Here is a 20903-nt window from a genome sequence, read left to right as displayed (position 1 = left end):
GGAGGCAGAGGTTGCAGTGAGCCAAGATTACGCCACTGCACTCCAGCCTAGGCGGCAAGATTGAAACTCAGTCTCAAAAAAATAAAATAAAATAAATAAAAAATAAAAAATCTTTTTCTTGTCACCCTTCTCCCAAAAAGAAATTGCATTAGTTCTGGACTATTTATATGGCCCTTCCAGTTTCTATGAAAGAACTTAGGCTAAAAATATCAACTTGTCTAATTAACTTTACAGAATTTTGAACTTAGAAAACTAAAATAAGCTTTAATTGATTTGTTGTAAACAACCCAGAGCCTCAAATATAAATAATTTCCATTAACTTCTCTGAGCCTAAATTTCCACCCTCGTAAAATGTGGTTAGAAATATCTTCCTTGTGGTCAGGTGGGTGGCTCACGCCTGTAATCCCAGCACTTTGGGAGGCCAAGGCAGCCAGATCAGTGATTCCTAGATGCAGGTGATCAGCATCTTTGCAATGCTAAGAGTACTGGCACAGGTAGACAGAGCTGGCAGTCCCCAGAAATCCTCTAGTATCCCACAAGACAGAACAGGAGCTGTGTTGCAGACATGTCAAACTGGGGCTCTGGAGGCATCTCTGCCTTTAATGAATAAATGGAAATTAGAATTTACTCTTACAAATATTTAATCTGTTACCAGGTTTATGTCCATTTTATAAAGCATGAGATAGTTGTCATCTATTAATTTGTGTTATTGTCCCATTTTTTAAATTAGTTATTTCAAATATTAATATGTACAAATGTAAATATAGCACTCAAAAGGCTAACTCTAAGAAGTGTATAATAAAGTCGAATTAGAGAGATCCAATTTAATTATATTCAAAAGTAATAGTCACGGTGCTGCTTGTAACATTTGCAATTCCCAGGTTTTCAAAAGATTTGTAAAATCAAGTCAATCTGTGCCATACCCTGGCCCACCACAGGACAAAGAATGATGCTTCAGAAGTTTCTCATTACTCTGTCCAACATTAGCTATAGCATTACAGTCAGATAAACCAAGAGGAATCTGTGCAAAATGACCTGAGGCATTTCTTCTACCAATTTATCTTTTTATTTTATTTAAACTTCTGGGATACATGTGAAGGACATGCAGGTTTGTTACATAGGTAAACGTGTGCCATGATAGTTTGCTACACCTATCAACCCATCACCTAGGTGTTAAGGCCCGCATACGTTAGCTATTTATCCTGATGCTCTCCCTTCCCTCCTATTCCGTGCCAGGCCCTGGTATGTGTTGTTCCCCTCCCTGTGTCCATGTGTTCTCATTGTTCAGCTCCCACTTATGAGTGAGAATATGTGGCATTTGGTTTTCTGTTCCTGTATTAGTTTGCTGAGGATAATGGCTTCCAGCTCCATCCATGTCCCTGCAAAGGACATGATCTCATTCCTTTTTATGGCTCCATAGTATTCCATGGTATACGTTTACCACGTTTTCTTTATCCAGTCTATCGCTGATGGGCATTTGAGTTGATTCTGTGTCTTTGCTATTGTGAATAGTGCTGGAGGGAACATATGCGTGCATGTGTCTTTATAATAGAATTATTTATATTTCTTTAGGTATATACCCAATAATGGGATTGCTTGGTCAAATGCTATTTCTGGTTCTAGATCTTTGAGGAATCACCACAACATCTTCCACAATGACTGAACTAATTAACATTCCCGCCAACAGAGTAAAAGCATTCCTATTTCTCCACAGCCTTGCCTGCATCTGTTGTTTCTTGACTTTTTAATCATCACCATTCTGATTGGTGTAGCTAGTATCTCATTGTGGTTTTGATTTACATTTCTCTCATCATCAGTGATGTCGGGCTTTTTAAAAATATGTTTGTTGGCCACATAAATGTCTTCTTTTGAGAAGTGTCTGTTCACCTATTCTTTGCCCACTTTTTGATGTTTTTTTTTTTCTTGTACATTTGTTTAAGTTCTTTGTAGATTCTGGATATCAGACCTTTGTCAGATGGATAGATTGCAAAATCTGTTTTCTCCCATTCTGTAGGTTGTCTGCTCACTCTGATGATAGTCTCTTGCTGTGCAGAAGCTCTTTACTTTAATTAGATTCCATTTGTGAATTGTTGCTTTTGTTGCAATTGCTTTTGGGGTTTTAGTCATGAAGTCTTTGCCCATGCCTATGTCCTGGATGGTATTGCCTAGGTTTTCTTCCAGGGTTTTTATGGTTTTAGGTTTTACACTTAAGTCTTTAATCCATTGTGAGTTAATTTTTGTATAAGGCGTAAGGAAGGGGTGCAGTTTCAATTTTTTGCATATGGCTAGCCAGTTTCCCCAGCACCATTTATTAAATAGGGAATCCTCTCCTGGTTGCTTGTTTTTGTCAGGTTTGTTGAAGATCAGATGGTTGTAGATGTGTGGTCTTCTTTATGACATCTCTATCCTGTTCCATTGGTCTATGTGTCTGTTTTTGTACCAGTACCATGCTGTTTTGGTTACTGTAGCCTTGTAGTATAGTTTGAAGTCAGGTAGCATGATGCCTCCAGCTTTGTTCTTTTTGCTTAGGATTGTTTTGGCTGTATGGGCTCTTTCTTGGTCCCATATGAATTTAAAGTTTTTTCTAATTCTGTGAAGGATGTCAGTGTCTACTGATTTATCTTGATGGTCATTTTAAAATACTTGCAAGGCACATTTTATGTAGTCTAACACAATTTCCATCAAGAACTATGGAAACTTGTGAAGACAAAGCCACCTAACAATTTCTGGGAGGAATGGTAGCAGGAGCCTTGGCACTGAGTCTCAGACCGATTGGCTTTTTCCTGACAATATACTACAAGAGATCTTGAAGGAGTACAGGCACTTTTGCCTGATTAGAGAATCTATACTTTCTGTTACTATCTCAGAAGCACAATTAGCTGTGGGCCTCTATCCTGGTACCTATCAATATTAGAGAGTGGTCCCCTTTCTGAGCAAGACATTCCTTTGGCTTTTCTTGTAAACACAGTGAGAATGAAATTGGAGAAATAATAACTTTAGTAAAGAGTTTCAATTCTCCCCTTTTCCCCATCAAAGTGTCAAACAATGTCCAGACCACAGAGTTGTCATTGTCCAATTTCTGTCCTTTCCCTAAAGGGAGATTATTTTGAAGAACTCTGGTCTCATGCAGAGCTGAAGACAGACTAAACCATGGGGATAAAATCTGTGAGCAAAGCTAGGCAATCATTGGGGAAGAGGAGGGATAGGGAAGAAAAATATGAATTCTGAGTCCATGGTAATACCTAATTACGTTTCTCATACTTCATTTGGGAGATGTTTGAAACACATATCAAAAATAGCAAGCAGAGGGTGTAGGAGATAAAGAGAGAGGTTGGTTAATGGGTATAAACGTACAGTTAGGGACAGGCGCGGTGGCTCATGCCTGTAATCCCAACACTTTGGGAGGCTGAGGCAAGTGGATGGCTTGAATGCAGGAGTCTGAGACCAGCCTGGCCAACATGGTGAAACCCCATCTCTATAAAAAAAATATAAAAATTAACCAAATTTTTGTATTTGATTAACATAACTTAATTAATTTATGTATTTAATTAAATTATTAATTATTTAATTAATTCAAATATGAATTTAATTAGCACAATTAAAGTAATTTAATTAACAAAAATTTTTTAAAGGTGTGGTGGTGTGGATCTATAGTCCCAGCTACTCGGTAGGCTGGCATGGGAGGATCACCTGAGCCCAGAAGGTGGAGGTTGCAGTGGGCTGAAATGGCATCACTGCACTCCACTGCTCTCCAGCCTGGGTGACAGAGAGAGACTCTATTTCAAAACAAATAAATAACAAATGTTAGACATAGAGAGATCCTGTTTCAAAACAAATAAATAACATACAATTAGAAGAAATAAGTTCTAGTGTTTGATGGTGTGGTAAGTTGACTACAGTTAACAATTTATTATATATTTCAAAATATCTAGAAGATTTGAAATATTCCTGACACAAAGAAATAATGAATGTTTGAGGTGATGAATATCCTAAATACTCTGATTTATTGCTACTCATTGGATGGATGTATCAAAATATCACATGTATCCCATATATATACAATAATTATGTATTGATTTTTTAAAAAATGCAAGCAGGCATGGTTTCTAAATGAAGAGCTTTTAGCAGAGAATTCCAGATGTTACAATTTGTTTATTTATTTTGTGACAGGGTCTCACTCTGTGGCCCAGGCTGGAATGCAGTGGTGTGATCATGGCTTACCACAGCCTCAACCTCCTGGGCTTAAGCAATCCTCCTGCCTCAGCCTCCCAAGTAGCTGGGACTGCAGGCATGCAGCACCATGTGTGGATAATTTTTTATTTTTATTTTATTTTTGTAGACATGAGGTCTCACTATGTTGCCCAGGCTTGTGTCAAATTCCTGGGCTCCAGTGAGCCTCCTGCCTTGGCCTCCCAAAGTGCTGGGATTAAAGGCATGCGCCGTTGCACCCAGCCACAAATTTTTTATTATATACAATTTACCTTTGTACCCAGACCTGGGCATATCTCATGTAAGGAAACTTATTTTAGTAGTGAATCCCAATTTTTCTAGTGAGAATCAATAGTCATTGCCAGAAAATACCAGGAATTTTAAAAGCCATGACGTTTTTTCCAAGACGTTCCCACAGTAAGCTCCTAGAAAGTAATTTACACAACTGGTAAGAATGGCTGACAGATGTTGAGTGCTCACTATATGCCAAGCATTCTTCCATGTCCTCCATGTGATTGTCTTATTTGATCTTCCAACAACCCTATGAGATGGGCACTATTACTATACCTGTTTACAAATATGAGAACAGAGACTTAGCATGTTCCCAGAGTCAGCATCTAGACACATACTGTTTGGTGCCATCTCATTTTGGGGGTTCTTGGGTCTTCCTTGACTCATTTCTTAAACTTAGAACGTCAAGTTTCATAATTAACCATTTGTTGGTGATTTGGTGATTAAGGTGACTTAGTCCTTGGCCCTATTTTCTTCTCTGTTTTTTGTCCTTGAAAAATCTGACACGTTCTGAGAAATGTGACTACACTAAACCTGAATTTTATACTAAATGACACCCTAGACCTCCAGACTTCTGTATTTATTTTCCCACATCTGCACATAGACTTACACAGATACCTCAAAATCAAAAAGACCAGCAAAAACAAATGAAGTACTTAGGGATAAATATAACAAAATAAATGCATGATCTGTATTCAGAAGACTATAGAACCCTTATAAAGAAATTTAAAATGTCTAAGTAAGTGGAAAAATATACCATGTTTATGGGTTAGAAGACTCAATATTATTAATATGTCATTTTCTGCAATTTGATTTATCAAATCAATGTAATCTCAATCAAACTTCTGGCAAGTTTCTTTATAGATATTAACAAGCCAATTATAAAATTCATATAGAAGGGCAAAACACTTTTCTTTCTTTTTCAACTTTTATTTTAGATTCAGGGGGTACATGTGCCAGTTTGTTACCTGCATGATGCTGAGGTTTGGGGTGTGAATGATCCCATCACCCAAGTGCTGAGCTTAGTGCCCAACAGTTAGTTTTTCAACCCTTCCCCGCTCCTTTCCTTCCCCCAGCAAAACACTTTTGATAAAAAAGAATGAAGTTGAAGGATCCACATCACCCCACTTCAAGATTTACTATAAAGCTACACTCATCAAGACAGTGCATTATTAGCAAAATAATAGACTCATAGACCAATGAAACAGAATAGAAAGGCCAGAAATAGACCCACAAAAATATGGTCAACTGATTTCTTAGAAAGGTGCAGTAGAGAAAGGACAATCTTTTGATAAGTGGTGCTGAAACAATTTTGGCATCCAAATGCAAAATTAACATGTTCAAATTTAAACTCAGCATCTGTCTTCCAAAATCTTCTCTCCAAATACTCCCATATCTTACACCACCATCTACCCAGTTGCTCAGGCAAAACCAGGAGTCGTCTTTGATACACTTTCTCACTTTTGGCCCCATAGTCAATCAGTTATCAAGTTATGTTGAACCACATAGCCAATCCTCCCCACCACTATTCCTACTGTCTTTGACCTAGTTCAGGCATTCTTTCTCCTAAACCTTATTTTCTGTCTTTAATCCCTCCAAAATGCCAGTTAAGGAGAAGCATTGCTGAAAGTAGTAGAGGAAACCATTGCTTCCCTGGGCACCATTTGCAAAAATGGTATCTTTTAAATATGTTATGTTATTTATTTTATTTTATTTATGTTATTTTATTATTTTATTTTATTTTATTTTTTGGAGACAGGGTCTAGCTCTTTTGCCCAGGCTGGAGTGCAGTGATGTGATCACAGTTCACTGCAGTCTCAACCTCCTGGACTCAAGCAATCCTCCCACCTCAGCCTCCTGAGTAGCTGGGACTACAGGCATGTGCCACCACAGTTTTAAAGTAACATGTTGGCATGATGGCTTTTATGATTATTTTGGAAAATGATACATTTTGTCATGTTGAAAGAAGGACTGTAAATTATGTCGAGAATACAGGCAAAGGGTAAGATCTTTTTATCCTGCCAGGTGCCTCCAGTCGCAGTGCAGACTCAACCCCTGCTTGGTGCCTGCCCTTGGCTGACTCCCTTCTTGTTAGAGTCTGCCTGGCCTTTGCACAGTCATCTTTCTAAAAACCAAATCTGATCATGGAATTCCAAAGCTTAAGGTCTCTCAGTGGCTTTCCAATGCTTACTCCATAAAGTACAATTCCTTTTGCATAATATTCAACAGCCCTGTGTTCTGGCAGGTAGGACTATTTAGTTTTTTCTTCTAATAACCTTCTACTCCAATTATGCCTAATAATTAATTGAGCCCAGGAGAATTTGCCAAACTCTCTAATTCCTTAATGCTTTGCATATGCACCTCCTGACTACAATTCTCTTTTCTCCTTGGTTCACCTGTGAAATTCCTACTCCCAATTCCACCTTTATTTATTTATTTATTTTTTGAGACGGTCTTGCTATGCTACCCAGGTTGGCCTCAAACTTCTGAGCTCAAAAGACCCTCCTGCCTCAGTCTCCCAAGTAGCTGCAATTACAGGTACAAGCCCTGATGCTGAACTTCTCACTACTCTTTTATTAAAGACTCTCCTAAGCAAAGGTCTGTGGGCAGGTGGCATTACATACTAAATGCAGCAAGTGTCTGAGACACCTGAGTTCTAACCTAGATTCTATGTTGCCACACACCAGCTGTTTTTCCAGAGGCAAACTGCATACCTACCTCCTGTGAGTCTCAAGGCCTCTTTTGGGTGGAGGCAATATTAACTAGATGACATTTGAGAAATATGTGCGAAGGGAGTTTGTGGCAATGGCAGAAATATTCTAGCCAGGTACACTTGCTAGCATTTTTTACCCAAGATTTGTATTGCCGTATCCTGGGCCTCTTCCCTACCTAGTAATTTGTATTGGCTTATGCCAACTGTCAACCCTTACCTACCCCTCCATAACTATTGTATTTAGGACTTGCCCAGTGTATGACCACTATTATTATTGTTGTTGTTGCCATTATTACTTATTATTGTATCTTTATAACCTGATTTATCACCTCCTTCCTTTCTCATCAAATAAATTAAGGCTTCTTAAACCATGATCCCATAGCAGCTTATACATACCATTATTATAATACTTTTTACATCATACTCTAATTATGTGTCAAAAATCTGCCTCACAAATTGACTGTGAACTTGAGGACAGGGCCCTTGTCTTTTTATTTTTGCATATTCAGAGCCCAACACTAGCCCTAGCATAGAACAGTCAATAAGTTGTACTAATTGGATGAAAAAAGAAGAAAATACCTATTTTTGATTAAGGCAGTGTAAGAAATATTGCTTTATTGATTCTTAGGTTCTGAGTTGGTAGAAAGCTAAAGTTGTAGAAGAAAAAATTCATCAAAAGAAACTAGATAGTTTGTTTTTAAAGGCTGGACTTCTTTAGAAAGTAATTGGTGTTTGTCCAGTGACTTTTGAGGTTAATTGAATTTATGTCTGTGTGCTTTTGTAAATCCATTTATCTAAAATTAGTGACTTGGCCAGGCACAGTGGCTCATGCCTCTAACCCTAACACTTTGGGAAGCCAAGGCAGGAGGATTGCTTGAGCCCAGGAGTTTGAGACCAGCCTGGGCAATATAATGAGACCACCCCACCCAACTCTACAAAAAAAAAAAAATTAGCCAGGCATAGTGGTGCATGTCTGTAGTCCCAGATACTTGGGGGACTTAGGTGGGAGGACTGCCTGAGCCTGGGAGGTTGAGGCTATGGTGAGCAGCAAGCAGTGGTCACATCACTGCACTCCAGTCTGGGCAACAGAGAGGGGACCCTGCCTCAAAAAAATAAATAAATAAATTTACACAAAATACTTATCAACTATGCTTCTTTTGATACTTGGCATTCTAATTTTAGTGATTGTGTGTTTTTTCCCCCCTACAAAAAATTTGAAAAAAATCATACATATTTTACCATATTTTGTTCCATCTCTCTGTCTCTCTCTGTGCCCATCTCTGTCTCTCTTTGTCTTTCTGTCTGTTGGTCTGTCTCTATCTGTGTCTCTGTCTCTCTCTCTATCTGTATGTGTGTATACACATAGGGCTTTTTTTGCTAAAGAATTTGCAAGTTCCAAACATCATGACACTAAACTTCAAAATATTTCAGCGTGCACTTCCTACTGATGAAAACATTTTTTATCTAATCACAGTAACAGTATAATTCCTAAGAAATTCAATGAAATAATTAAATATCATTAAAAGAAAAATCAGAAGTTGTTGGACTCTACCATACAAATTAGCATTATTTGACTGGACACAGTGGCTCACACCTGTAATCCCAACATTTTGGGAGGCCAAGGTGAGTGGATCACCTGAGGTCAGGAGTTTGATACCAGCTGGGCAACATGGTGAAACCCTATCTCTACTAAAAATACAAAAATTAGCTGGACGTGGTGGTACATGCCTGTAATCCCAGCTACTTGGGAGGCTGAGGCAGGAAAATCACTTGATTGGTTGCAGATGTGAGGCAGAGGTTGCAGTGAACTGAGGTCACACCACTGCACGACAGAGCGAGACTCTGTCTCAAAAAAAAAACAAATTTGCATTGTTTTATTGAGAATTGAATATGGGGGTGGTGCACCATAATTTTGTCAGCATTAAGATTTCTAAGAGTCTGTATCCAGGCCTGGTCAGCCGTGAGGGGACCATGGAAAGACAATCCAGCATGATTTGGGGGCACCTGCCCCAACCAGGAACAATGTGTTCAACCAGGAACAATGGCTGTGTGCTGTGACTGTGGTGAGTCACCTTTTCTTATTCAAGGACCACTTTGCAAGAGTGCATCAGCCAAAAAAGTGTCTAAATTTAAATGTATGCTTTAAAAAAAATACTAAATATGATTCCTTATATAATAGGATGGGTGGTGGATTGTCTGCTAGATTACTCAGGGTGCTTGCAAACCTGTTTAACACTCAGGTATCAAGCCCTATTCTGTTTTCCATGATTGCAGGAAGTTTTTCGTTTTTTTTTGTTTTTTTTTTTTTAACACAAATACATGTGATAGCTTCGCCCTACATATAACCAAATTAAACGATTGCTCTATGCTCTACAGAAGTAGTCCAGTAACTTTTGTAACTGTACCTGTCCTCTAAATACACTTCCTTATCTCATGCAAAAGGATAACTCATCCGCATTCATATTATTAAATTTGTAGATTGCTAACAAATTCATAAAACACAACATGTAACAGGGCCTAATCCTTAGGTTTTGTTTTTGTTTTCAGACAGAGTCTTGCTCTGTCTCCAAGCTGGAGTGCAGTGGCACGATCTCGGCTCACTGCAACCTCCGACTTTCTGGTTCAAGCGATTCTCCTGCCTCAGCCTCCTGAAGAGCTGGGATTACAGCCATGCGCCACGATGCCCAGCTAACTTTTTTTGTGTGTGGATTTTTAGTAGAGACATGGTTTTACCATGTTCGTGCGGCTGGTCTTGAAGTCCTGAGCTCAAGTGATCCGCCTGCCTTGGCTTCCCAAAGTGCTGGGATTACAGGCATGAGCCACCCTGCCCGGCCAACAATTTTCTTAAATCATAATACCATACTAATATTTACTATACTTACTTGTAACTCTGTAGTTAAGCTGGGGAATGTTGTCTCCTGGGGTCCCAGAAGCACTTTTAAAGTAATGGAAATTACAATTCACTCTAGAGAGAATTATGAGAATATTAATTAAAATCAACTTGTCCTGGTTTTCATAGTTTCCTAGTTTTCATAGTTTCCCCAGAAATGAAAAGGATGATGGGTATGGCAAAACTGACATATTTTCAAAATATGACTGCTCCTCAAGGCAATGGTTTTAAACAAAGTTGAATGAATCTTCAGAAAAGATGATTTCTGGAGGAACAGAGCATTTTTACCTGAAAAATTACATCATAATGTATGACTAGGATACACAAGGGACTCAACTGAATTAGTGAAATGTGAAAGAAATGAGGCAATTTCTGACAGTGAGAAATCGGCAGCATTTAATCTCCCAAGGCATGGCCTATTCATAGTTTTACTTCGATGTGCACACCTAACATGTATTAACACTGACAAGAATTAAGCATACTTTTTTTTTTTTGAGATGGAGTTTCTCTCTTGTTCGCCAGGCTGGAGTGCAATGGCGTGATCTCGTCTCACTGCAACCTCTGCCTCCCGGGTTCAAGCGGTTCTCCTGCCTCAGCCTCCCAAGTATCTGGGATTACAGGCATGCGCCACTATCCCCAGCTAATTTTGTATTTTTAGTAGAGACGGGTGGCTTCTCCATGTTGGTCAGGCTGGTCTTGAATTCCCGACCTCAGGTGATCCACCCGCATCGGCCTCCCAAAGTTCTGACAGTATAGGCATGAGCCAGCGCACCCGGCCAAGCATACATTTTAAACAAGAAAATTACACCATTGTGAATCTATCTCCCAAACGATTAATAAACACCAAAACCTACATTTAAATAGAAATCTAATAAAATACTAGGAGCTAATAAACTGAGCTCTGATTATGCTGTCAGGCACTAAGACAAACCAAGGAGACTGGAGAAATCCAAAACTTATATTTCTTTTTGTGTGTATTTTTTGTAGAGATGGCATCTCACTATGGAATTTGAGACCAGTCTGGGCTCAAGCCATCTTCCTGCCTCAGCCTCCCAAAGTGCTGGGATTACAGACGTGAGCCAATGCACCTGGCCCCAATAGTTTAATTTCAAACATAGGAAATAGGTAAGCAGTTGAATTGAATTGATTATTTACCTGCCAATATAGAACCAGAATGGTTTTTGCAATGTAGTTTCTAATTATGATCAGATTAATTACATTAGTGAAAATGTAATTGAACATCTTTTTTCTAAAATTGTTTAATATTTATTTGAAGATAATATTTCAGCACTCCCAGCTTGTCACCAAATGCCTTTCTTAACCTCCTATTCCCAGTCTTCAGTCCATTCATTTTTTCCAGGTTCATATGTGATAAATCCTTCTGCCTTTCAGGTTCAAAACACACACACACCCGTACACACACACACACACACACACACACACACGGAGAGAGAGAGAGAAAAGGGGAATTGTTAGATTTAGTTTATTCATTTTTCTTCTTTATTTTCTTCTTTATGGTTTTATCTCCTCATAGTAGAAGCACAACATTTATTTATTTATTTATTTATTTGAGATGGAATCTCACTCTGTCACCCAGGCTAGAGTGCAATGGCGCAATCTCAGCTCACTGCGACCTCTGCCTCCCAGGTTCAAATGATTCTCCTGCCTCAGCTTCCAGAGTAGCTGGGATTACAGGTGCCTGCCACCACGCCCACCTATTTTTTTTTTTTTTTTTTTTGCATTCTTAATAGAGATAGGGTTTTGCCATATTGGCCAGGCTGGTCTCAAATTCCTGACCTCAAGTGATCTGCCCGCCTCCTCCTCCCAAAGTGTTGGGATTACAGGCATGAGCCACCACGTCCGGCCTAGAAGCACAACTTTTAAAGAACTCTCATGTAAACCAGGTTCATTAAATGAATAAGTGTTGAGTTTCAACAGAGTCTGGATGGGAAAATATGAGAAAATCAAGAATCCAATAATTTGTACACAGAATTCCAGGCCCTCCTTGACTCATTATATCACTTCTAAAAATTAGTTATAAGTAAATAAGAGTTAACTGTACCACTGTTTATAATAATGCAAAGGTGGTTACAATCTTAATATTCAACAAGAAAGGGCTTATTAAATAAATTATGTTAAAGCAATAGAATAAAATACAGCTTTAAAATCACATTTTCTTTTTGTTTTTTTTTCTCTCTCTCTTTTTGGAGACAGGGTCTCACTCTGTCACCCAGGCTGGAGTGCAGGGGAGTGCAGAGCAAACATGGCTCACTGCAGCCTCCACCTCCTAGGCTCACGTGATCTCATCTCAGCCTCCCAAGTAGCTGGGACTACAGGAGTGCGCCACCACACCAAGCTAATTTTTATATTTTTTGTAGAGACAAGGGTCTCCCGATGCTGCTGGTCTTGAACTCCTGAGCTTAAGCAATTCTCCTTCCTGGGGTCCCAAAGTGCTGGGACTCCAGGCATGAGCCACCATGACCAGCCTGAAATTGCATTCTCAAAATTATTTAATAGCATGAGTATTGCTCATGATATACTTAGTAAGAAAAAAATCGACTGGGCGTGGTGGCTCATGCCTGTAATCCCCGCACTTCGGGAGGCTGAGGCGGTTGAACCACCTGAGGTCAGGAGTTCAAGACCAATCTGGCCAACATGGCAAAACCTTATCTCTACTAAAAATACAAAAAGTTAGCCAGGGCAGTGGTGTGCACCTGTAATCCCAGCTACTTGGGAGGCTGAGACAGGAGAATCACTTGAACCTGGGAGGCAGAGGTTGCAGTGAGCCAAGATCGTGCCACTGCACTCCAGCCTGGGTGACAGAGTGAGACTCCATCTCAAAAAAGAAAAAAAAGAAAAAAGAAACAAAGAGGCCGGGCACAGTGGCTCATGCCTGTAATCCCAGAACTTTGGGAGGCCAAGGCAGGCGGATCACAAGGTCAGGAGATCAAGACCATCCTGGCTAACACGGTGAAACCCCGTCTCTACTAAAAATACAAAAAATTAGCCGGGCATGGTGGTGGGCGCCTGTAGTCCCAGCTCACTCAGGAGGCTGAGGCAGGAGAACGGCATGAACCCGGGAGGTGGAGCTTGCAGTGAGCCGAGATCGCGCCACTGCACTCCAGCCTGGGCTCTGTCTCAAACAAAAAAATATTATACTTCACACCTGAATTTACCATGATAGCCCAATTTTGTTGTTTTTTAAAAAGAGGTATAGGTATATATATACATATAGAAATAGAAATAGATGGTGGGGGGCACTCATCATGAGGAGATACCAAAAGTGTTAACAATGGGGAATCGCTGCTTTAATCTATATGTCACAATAAGTTACTGCCCATTTATGAATTAGCTCAAGAATCAATTAAGAGGCTCAATGAGGGGCTCATGCCTGTAATCTCAGTACTTTGAGACCCGAGGCAGGAGGATTGCTTGAGCTCAGGAGTTCAAGACCAGCCTGGGCAGCATAGGGAGACCCCTGTCTCTACAAAAAATATTTTTAAATTAGCCTGGTGTGGTAACCTGTGCCATAGTCCTGGCTACTTGGGAGGCGGAGCTGGGAGGATCATGCGAACCCGGGAGGATCATGCGAACCCAGGAATTCGAGGTGGCAGTGAGCCATGATTGTGCTACTGCATTCCAGCATGAGCAATGGAGTGAGACCATCTCAAAATAAATAAATAAATAAAAAATTAAGTCTTTGTTGTGCGTGTATCAGAACGCATGTATCTTTTCTAGATGTAAGCTTCTAGAGGCAAGAGAAAAAGTCTGTACAGTCACTTTGTACATCAAGACATGCCAGAAGACAACTGGGATTCTCACTATTATTCCCATTTCCCATTATTATTATTTGACACTTTTTATTATTATTTGATTATTTGATAATAATGGGAGATGATGGAATAAAGCAAAAGATCATTTTGAGACTGTAGGTGGGATTTAAATGCTAGAGAAGTGCTTCATAAGCAACATAAATAATACAATTAAAATTAAAGTGCATTGCTATTTTTACTTTTTTTTTCAGCTTGAGAATGCATTAGTGTTTTTTAAAAACACTCTCCTCAAACCCATTTATCCTATTACTAAAAATCTAATTAAAAGCAGGAAAGAGCAATCAAAACCAAAAGGTGATTAAAAGTAAAAAGTAATATCCTGTGACAATTTTCATGTGCCAAATATAGAACTCACGTAGAACACCAAATTAAAGCAGAAACCAAAATTCAGGATTCCAAATTTTTGTGCTTTAAATATATGGTTGATCTCTGGCTTGGTAAAACCAAACAATTTGCCATGAAAACAGCAAATACAAAAATCCCAAGTCTTCTTGACTAGAAGACTTCTTGAACAGAAATCAGTATATTTGTCTTAGCCTGCTCAGGCTGCTATAACAAAATACCTGGAACTGGGTAGCTTATAAACAACAGAAATTTATTTCTCACAGTTCTGGAAGCTGGAAAGCCTGAGAACAGGGTGTGCACCAGCAGATTCGGTGTCTGGTGAGGATCAGTTTCCTGATTTCTTAGAAGGCAGCTTCTTGCTGTGTCCTCACATGGTGGAAGGGGCGAGGAAGCTCTCTGGAGTCTCTTTTTTAGGCCACTAATTCCATTCATGTGGGTGGAGCCCTCTCTCATGACCTAATTGCCTCCCAAAAGGCCCCACCTCTAAAAAACATCACTTTGGAGGTTAGGATGTCAACACATGAATTTTGGGAGGGACACAAACACACCATGACAGTGTTTTAAAGTTTCCAGTTTTTTTTATTATTATTATTTATTCATTTTTGAGATGCAATCTCACTCTGTCACCCAGGCTGGAGTGCTATGGCATGATCTCAGCTCACTGCAACCTCTGCCTCCCAGGTTCAAGTGATTCTCCTGCTTCAGCTTCCTGAGTAGCTGGGATTACAGGCTTGCACCACCACACCCAGCTAATTTCTGTATTTTTAGTAGAGACGGGGTTTCTCTATGTTGGCCAAGCTGGTCTCAAACTCCTGACCTCAAGTGATTCACCTGCCTCAGCCTCCCAAAGTGCTGGGATTACAGGCATGAACCACTATGCCTGGCCTCCAGTTGGTTTTTACATGACAAATTAGTTTGTCCACTGGATCATATTGAGCTAGGAAACTAGGTAATGTTCAAGTTGTGTAGGACCACCTCTATCTCCAATGTCAAGTGAGAAATTTGTCTTTTTACTTCCTGCTTTTCCTTACAGTCCACCCACACAATCCCATGTCTTTCCTTACACCCATGCAGTCCTCAAGTTTTCTTCACCTTCTAACCCTCAGCTATTCTCCATTAAATACCCAGGCTTTGGAAGGTTCTCTCAAATTTATTCAGCCTAAGATAAAAAGTGCTGACCGACTTAGTGAAGTGCTTATATGAAAAATATTTGCATTTGAGTAGAGGAAGTCTTGAAGCCCTCAGTGTTTCTCCACTGGGGCACTATTTGCCCTCAGGACAGGGCCATTTCCATGCCAGTAGGAACTCCGCACTCTCATCTTTTTGAAATTCAGAAAATTCGTGTAGAACTAGTGCCATCAAGTTCTGGTCTGGATTCCCGCCAATTGCTTGGGAATTTATTTATTTAAGGGATATTTATTGGAGATGTACTACAAAGCCAGGCACTGTTCTGGATCTCAGGGCAAGCTTTGGTGCTCATGACTACACAGGAATCATGACATAAAATACATAATACACTGAAAACTTTCTTTAACAAACAGTATTTGTATGCTGTTCTTTCCGATTTTTCCCCCTTTACTTTCCATTTAATTTTTGAAGCAAAATCAAAAACAAAAGTAAAATCAAAGTTTAGATTTAACTTTCAAGTATCTGTCTCCCCAGTCCTCTTTTTTTCACATTTAAAATATGATTTTTAGAGGTAGCTTGCCTTTTTTTTCTATGTTATTTATATATAAACTTGAGACTCTTGATTACATCCCCTCTTTGGTAATTGGACAAGAAAATGAAAGTGCCACCTGTTTGCTACCATAATAGCATTGGTTTACATATCTCAGTTTCAGTACTTTATTTGACAGGATATTACTTTGTTCCATTAAACTGAAGGCCTCTGTTTTCATTTTGTTTCCAGTATATTAGTCATCATCACTCTGTTACCTAAGAGTTTCTTTCTAGGTAATTAAAGATCTCTTTGTATCATGCTTGAACACTGAGTTCGAAATGAATTAAGCAATGGGACTTTGGTCTTCTGAGTTTAGTAACATCTGCTTTAAGGAAAGAAATTTTTCAATAAATTTTAAAAGTATAAAAGAAAAATTTGATTATACATTTCTAATACAGCTGGGTTTATAAAGCATGTCATCTTATTAAATAATGAGAGTAATTTATAAGAAAGTATTACTAACCTCAAATTTTGGGTTAGAAACCAAAGAAGCTAACCTTCCCTCCCAAGAAAAGCCCTCCTAAGAAAAACACATTAAAAGAAAATCTGGGCCGGGTGTGATGGCTCACGCTTGTAATCCCAGCACTTTGGGGGGCCGAGGCGGCAGATCACCTGAGGTCAGGAGTTCGAGACCAGCCTGACCAACATGGAGAAACCCCATCTCTACTAATAATGCAAAAATTAGCCAGGCGTGGTGGCAGGCACCTGTAATCCCAGCTACTTGGGAGGCTGAGGCACGAGAATTGCTTGAACCTAGAAGGCGGAGATTGTGGTTGTGGTGAGCCAAGACCACACCATTGTACTCCAGCCTGTGCAACAAGAGCGAAACTCTGTCTCAAAAAAAAAAAGAAAAAAGAAAAAAAGAAAATCTGTTTAGGCCAGCTGCAGTGGCTCACGCCTGTAATCCTAGCACTTTGGGAGGCCGAGGTGGGCAGATCACCTGAGGTCAGGAGTTCGAAACCATCCTGGCCAACATGGCAAAACCCTGTCTCTGCTAAAAATACAAAAATTACCCAGGCATGGTGGCAGGTGCCTGTAATCCCAGCTATTCAGGAGGCTGAGGCAGGAGAATCGGTCTCACCTAGGAGGTGGAGGCTGCAGTGAGCCGAGACTGCACCATTACACTCCAGCCTGGGCAAGAGCGAGACTCCGTCTCAAAAAAAAAAATCTGTTTAGTGCCAGGAATGGTGATGCATGTCTGTAATCCCAGCTACTTTGGAGGCTGAGGTGGGAGAATCCTTTGAGCCCAGGAGTTTTAGGCTGCAGTGAGCTATGATTGCATCACTATACTCCAACCTGGGCAACAGAGCAAGACTCTATCTCTAAAGAAAAAAAGAAAGAAAAGAAAGGAAAAAATTGTTTAAGTCTGTTTTAAAGTATTTACTACTGTTTAATACCATTAAAAAAATGGACATCAGGACTTTACCCCTACTTTTCCTGTATTTTAAATTGTGAACATGTATTCAAACTGTAGATGAAAATAACATGCTTTTATTAGGCATTTAAAATAAAATGCTTTTCATAATATGCTGGGTTTTTTCATAATATGCTGGTTGTCCCGTTACTATTCTAGTAACAAGACATTACATAGATAGATATTTCAACTAACAGAAATCAAAACAGCAGTTACAAAAATAGTCAGAAGTAACTGTGAAATTAATTATACCTTGCTGTATGCTGTATAATAGTAACAGAGTAAACGTATCATCCAGAATTAAAACTATAGGTCAAAAGAGCAATTTTTTGGGAGTTGGTAATCTTTAGCCATCAGTGAAAGTGTTAGAATGACACAGACCAAGGTTTGAGGATAAGTTTTAATGCTTATTGGAAGTGTGATCTTGTTTTAATAACCCTCTGAGCTGCAAGTTCTTCACCTGTAAAATTGGGACAATAGTGTCTGACTCACAGTTGTTGGGAGAATTAACATGTGTGAAGCACATAGTACCCAGTACCCTAAAAATGTCAGCATCATCCTCATCATCACCATCGTCCCCATCATTAGAGAAACTAAAAGCCAACTATTGGTTTAAAGGCCTAATTAGTGGCAAAATCTTCTTGATTACGTGGAAAAAAAATTACTGCCACCAGCCAGGGTTTTTTTTCTGCTGTCAATGGTGAAGCAAAAGTTTTAGCATTATCCAATGCTCATGGATGTTCATAACTGTAAACTGTGAGCCCTCATTACAAAATACTGAAGAGCTTTCAGAATTTAAAAAAAAAAAAAGATGAGTCAAATTATGTTCTGCTTGATGCTTGATAGTCATGGCATCACTATTTTAATTGGATCTAAAAATGTGAATGTTGGTGATTTATGCATAGTGGGAGTCCCTGAGTATTGGTCTATGACACATCCTGTCACCAGATATGATTGCTTTGTCCTACACGCTGTTAGCACAGATGAAGTTAAAGTGACCAAGATTATCACACAGGATTCAAATCCAAGTTGGCCCGCCTCTAAAAGCTTTCATTATGCCACGCTGTCTCTTTGAATTTTTTCCAGGCCACTCAACTACTAGAAATCTCTCATCATTATAGAAACACAATTACAAAATGATCCAATACAATGCAGTGGTATTTTAAAGTGTGGTTAGAAAAAAATGTTAAAGGGAAATAATAACCTTTAGATTTTGTTTACACAATACTTGATGACAAGTTAATCTTTGAATATCACAGATAATATCTCATTGACATATTTATGTGTATGACTAAATTGAATATTCAGTTACACGGTTGTTTCTATCACATGAAATGTACATGTATATGCATGTGTATCTGTCTGTAGGTAAATAAGGTCATACTGCAAATTTTCTGTTTGACCCTCCAGATCACCACCCATTTCCACTCTCGTCCCTGCACTGATAGGCTGACCTATAAGGACTACATCAATGGACTCTGTTGTTTGCTTGCTTCTAGGGAGGTTCAACTAATAGAGTACATCAGTAGGAGATGGGAGAGGACAGCAAGAGCTTAAAGTATTTATTCCCCATGTCCCTCCCTAAGGTGGTCACTGTGAGAGGGCAAGGGCTGCATCCTTGACTAGACTTCAGATTGGCAAGGCCCTTGCTTTTACCAGCCCCAAGAAATTGCATCACTGTGGTTTCCCCACATCCCCCTTGCATCCTTGTAAATAGTCTCTTTATTAAGCTCTCTTGAAAATTCCTAACATGAGTGTCTCATCTTACCTCATGTTATGAGGGTCTCTGGTTGATATAAATTCTTAACATGAATGATATAGTGGACTGTATAGTTAATATTTTCATCTGCCTCCCATATTCAATATCCTCCTTCTTCTGGTCAACCTCCTGCTTCTGTTGAGTTTGTAAAACATATGCTCCATTGCACATTGCCCCACTCACTGCAAAAACCACCCCAGGATCATGGTGGGTCACTTATATTCCTACTCTCCCTTAGAATAAGGATAACTTCACAACGTGAAGCTGCACTCTAAGCCAGACTAATAAGAATTCTTCACCCAGAACTTCCCAAATTGGAGGGAAGTAGCTTGTCCTCTTCTTGAATGAATAACTGATAAATGTAACCTTGGGGCTCTCTGTGGCCATACCTCATCTTCTCAAATAGAGCTTTCTATAGAATGGAACTCAGCAGACAACTAGGAATAAAAGAAAGATGGTGCCAAGGAGAGGGTCCTGAAGTCATTGTGCCCATTTCATTCCCTGAGCTCCTTGTTCCTGCAGCTCTCTTCTATGCCTGCCTTCACTGCTATATGAGCATACAGCATCTATAGTATATGCCCTCTGTGCTTGAACTAGTTGAAGTTTCTGTCACATGCAACTAAAAAAAAAGTGCTATTGAAATAATGGTAAAAAGTACAAACTGATATGTTTGTAATATTTGAATCCCAATTGTTTTGAATAATTCAGTGATGCTGGCAAGAAATGCACTAGAAAAGTCTTGACCCGCATTTTCACCAGAGTCAACAGGACCCTTTATCACCAAGAGTCTTCAGAAAGCCTCCACTGGAATTAAGTTTTTCGTTTTTGTTTTTTGAGACAGAGTCTCACTCTGTCACCCAGGCTGGAGTGCAGTGATGGGATCTCGGCTCACTGCAACCTCCACCTCCTGGGTTCAAGTGATTCTCCTGCCTTAGCCCCCCGAGTAGCTAGGATTACAGATGCCTGCCACGATGCCAAGCTAATTTTTTTGTATTTTTAGTAGAGATGGTGTTTCACCATGTTGGCCAGGCTGGTCTTGTACTCCCGACCTCAGGTGATCTGCCCTCCCCAGCCTCCCAAAGTGCTGGGATTACAGGCATGAGCCAATAGGACATGTCAATTGGACAATATGTCCAATAGGACATATTTTGGACCTATCTCTAGTCCAGATTATTTCCTGAAGGGAAAAATGACCAGATTAGGAGAGGGAGGATGGCAGCAGGGTGGACAGAGAGGAGAGCTTCCATTTCTTCTTATTTTTAAAGTACAAGCATGGTTAGGTATTTTGGTTTTATTATTTGTTGTGGAATTTTACTTATTTATTTTTTTGGTCGAAGAGAGCCTGAATGAAGAGTAGGTAGAATAATAGAAGAAAATATATTCTTCCAGCCAGGTGCGGTGGCTCACACCTGTAATCCCAGCACTTTGGGAGGCTGAGGTGGGCAGATCGCTTGAGCCCACGAGTTTGAGAACAGTTTGGGCAACATGGTGAAACCTCATTCCTACAAAATATACAAGTTTTAGCCAGGCATGGTGGCGTGCACCTGTGGCCCTAGCTTCTTGGGGAGCTGAGGTGGAAGCATCACTTGAGCCTGGGAGGTCGAGGCTGCAGTGAGCCATGTTTGCACCACTGCACTCCAGCCTGGGTGACACAGTGAGACCCTGTCTCCAAAACAAAAACAAAAAAAAAAGAAGAAAAAGAAAATGTATTCTTCCTAAACCGAACAGC

General features: G+C 39.7%; 1 long non-coding RNA gene across 1 annotated transcript; it reads right to left on the bottom strand.

The window, feature by feature from the left end:
* Window positions 1-1043: 1043 nt before the first annotated feature.
* Window positions 1044-14713, bottom strand: LOC134736512 (uncharacterized). The gene is made up of 3 exons (XR_010120584.1): window positions 14543-14713; window positions 10096-10178; window positions 1044-3475 (listed from the first exon to the last, which is right to left on the bottom strand). It is a non-coding gene; the product is annotated as an uncharacterized lncRNA (long non-coding RNA).
* Window positions 14714-20903: the final 6190 nt, after the last annotated feature.

This window comes from Symphalangus syndactylus, chromosome 4 (assembly GCF_028878055.3).
Source record: "Symphalangus syndactylus isolate Jambi chromosome 4, NHGRI_mSymSyn1-v2.1_pri, whole genome shotgun sequence".
NCBI lineage: Eukaryota > Metazoa > Chordata > Mammalia > Primates > Hylobatidae > Symphalangus > Symphalangus syndactylus.
This window is presented reverse-complemented; position numbering and strand designations above follow the sequence as displayed.